The sequence below is a fragment of the Galeopterus variegatus genome, unplaced genomic scaffold (assembly GCF_000696425.1).
Source record: "Galeopterus variegatus unplaced genomic scaffold, G_variegatus-3.0.2 Scaffold2855, whole genome shotgun sequence".
In the NCBI taxonomy this organism is placed as follows: Eukaryota; Metazoa; Chordata; class Mammalia; order Dermoptera; family Cynocephalidae; genus Galeopterus; species Galeopterus variegatus.
Genome location: NW_007728966.1, coordinates 277940 through 281199, shown reverse-complemented (window position 1 = coordinate 281199; position 3260 = coordinate 277940).

Genomic DNA, 3260 nt, shown 5'->3' with positions numbered 1-3260 from the left:
TGTGAGGACTGTGCCCTGGTAAATGGATTAATCTATTGATGGTTTAATGGTGGTCATGGGCGTGCTTCTGTGGGCTTTAAAAGGACAGCACATGAAAGTCTCTCTCTCTCTGCTCTGCCATTCTGCCATGTGGGACCACTGCATCACTGTCACCACCAAGGCTCTCATCAGATGCATTCCCTGGACTTTGGACTTCCCAGCCTCTGAAACTGTAAGCAATAAATATTGTTTCTTTACAAATTACCCAGTTTCAGGTATTTTTGTTATAAGCAACAGAAACAGACTAATACAGATGTAGTGTGATTATTGATATGGTTAGGCTAAATCTACCATCTTGCTGTGTTTTTTTATTTATCTCATCAGCTCTTTGTTCCCTTTTTTCTCTTTATCTGCCTTCCTTTAAATTAATTGAGCTTTTATTATTATTATATTCCTATGCTAGCATTCCTATATATGGCTAGCAATAATGTAACTATACACAGAAATGACTGAAAATCACATAAATATACCCCACTACATCCACCTTAAATGTATTTTTAGCACAACTTTCCTTTAGCTGCATCACAAAAGCCCACAGCCATTCTAACACCATCCAACACAAGTGGAAATATTATGAAGAGGAAGTCAAAGAGGAAAGAGACAGCAGTCTCAACTGATCATGGGTAAAACAGCCTGCTTTTTCAAATTTCACATAATTACATGATCACATAACCACACTGCATTATAAGGATTTGTTTAAGGGTCTGCCCTCCTGCACGAGACTGTGTGAAACCTATGAACAATGTGAGGACTTACTCATCTTGGCCCTAGCACCTGGCACCATATCCAGCCCAAAATATGAGCTCAATAAATGTTTATTGAATGCCTGTGTGAGCAAGTGAGATAAGACCTAGACTAAAAGTCAAAGGACCAATGTTAGAATCCAGTTCTGCCACTAACTAGCTTTATAAACTTGAGCATGACTCTTGATTTCCTTGCTCTTCGGGTTCTCATTTGTTCATAAAAGCCCCTTCTAGAATGTAGTTGTATTTTAATGATTTTTTACCTAAGAAATATATACAGATGGTTTGATAATTAAATAATATCAGAAGATTTATAATGAAAAACAATTGTACTCTACCACCCTCCTCCTGATCACCAGTTCTGCTCCCATGAGGCAACCACATTTTAGCTCCTCTAGCTATTTATTCTAGTTGCTATGTCCATTTCTCTAAATAACGTGTGTTTATACAGCAATTCCTTGCTTTATCAATTTTAAACATTATCTATAGATGTTCTTCTATGACAGGTAATGAATTAATACATACCACCACTATAACTCTTCTCTACCCCCACCCCAACCGTTCCGTCAATGTTTTAAACTCCCGTATGGTTACCTTTGTAGAGTTAAATAATGCAAATACACTCTTTTCCCTTGTTTCATAATCTACAGACAGTGGTGTTTGACTCCCTTTGTAAAATGAGGATATTTGGGCCCTTTCTTTCCCCTTTAGCTGTCCTCTCCCCTTTCTACTTCTTTTACTTTGTTTAAACTTTCAAATTATTAAGGTTATTAACATTAAATTCTGTTCTGTAAGGATAGTTAAATCTTCAAAGCTTTGACTATAAATTGATCCTAATATACAGTGTTTACATTATTATCAGCTGTGGGAATATTAGTTATTTCAGAGCCAATTTGGGAACTATCATTTAATTTCCTTTCTTATAGAGCTGTTTGTTTTTCCTGGAGTTTCTAATCACTTTTCTTTTTTCTTGTGCTATTTTTCTTAATTTATCCCTCATTCATTAGATCTGGACAGCTGCACCTCTCTGTGCTCTTAACACACTTGCGGTTTTTCTATCACCGCTCTGTCCTATCAGATGGCCTTTCAGATCCCCTTTTTTCTTCTCAGAGCCCTCCATCCTCCTACTCAGTCTGGTCTGGTGCCACACTTATTGGTATGGTGGTCATTAGTGCTCTTCACAAATATTCTCACTCTCCTCCTAGACAGATTGCACATTCCTGCTGCCTTTGAAGTTAGGCTGGGCCATGTGACTTACTTTGACCGAGTTACATGTTTTACTTCTAGTTCCAAGCCTTAAGAGTTAGTGCATGATTTACCTCTTCTCTTTATCTCCACCATGATGGACAACATGCTCTCCTCCTAGACAGATTGCACATTCCTGCTGCCTTTGAAGTTAGGCTGGGCCATGTGACTTACTTTGACCGAGTTACATGTTTTACTTCTAGTTCAAAGCCTTAAGAGTTAGTGCATGATTTACCTCTTCTCTTTATCTCCACCATGATGGACAACATTCCACATTCATGGTGACTACACTGACAGCCTTGATCCTGGAGTAAGAACATGGAGCAAAGGCCCTAGCTGGCCCATAAAAGAAGGAGAAATAAACCTTTGCTGTGGCAAACCTCTGAGATTGTGGGAGTGTTTGTTACCTCTTCATAACCTAGCCTCTCCCAACTGACATGGAAATTGGTACCAAAAGTGGAGTGCCTCTGTAACACAATGTAAAATATGTGGTATTGGCTTTGTGGTCAGGCAGGGAGGAGTAAGAAATTGTTACCGAAAACAGTGGTGAGACATTTGGTAAAACTATGTTCTGCAGTAAGTGGGAAGGCAGATCATGGACCTAATGCCCTTGCAGCTCAACGAAGGTTAGAAATAGAATATTAGTGGTGTGTATTGGTTGCTGTTGACTATTTGACAAGGTATTCCAAGAAAGATACGATCTCAGAAAAGAACTAGCCAATTTACCAGCAAGAATGAGATGGAGTAGAAAGAGCCCAGACCTTCAGGGACTTGTAGGACTGCTTCTCAATCAGAAGCTATAAAAGGAGAAATTGAGAAGATCTTTGAGTGAAAAAGGCTAAATGAAAGCAGAGGTATTGCCATCACCCCCTTGTTAAAACTTCTGAATGCAATATGGTGTCTCACAGTAAAGGTCCAGTTTGGGGCGTTGCACCCAGTAAATCTTTCAATTGGACAAAATAACACAGGAAAAGGGAGCTAAAGATATGGCTCTCCTACTGTATCAGGTCCGGTCAGGAAAACAGAAACCACGCTAAGAATGTCAGACAGAGGGGATTTAATTTAGAGAATTGGTGTTATACAGATGTTGGAAATCTGAAAGAACAAAAAGGGGATGCTGATATAACCCAGATATTAGTGACTGCAAGAAGCAGCTGCCACTCCTGGGGCTGAAGTAGTAGACAGTAGTAACTGCCAAAAGCAGGGGAATAAAAAGGAAGAGGTGTGGCTGCC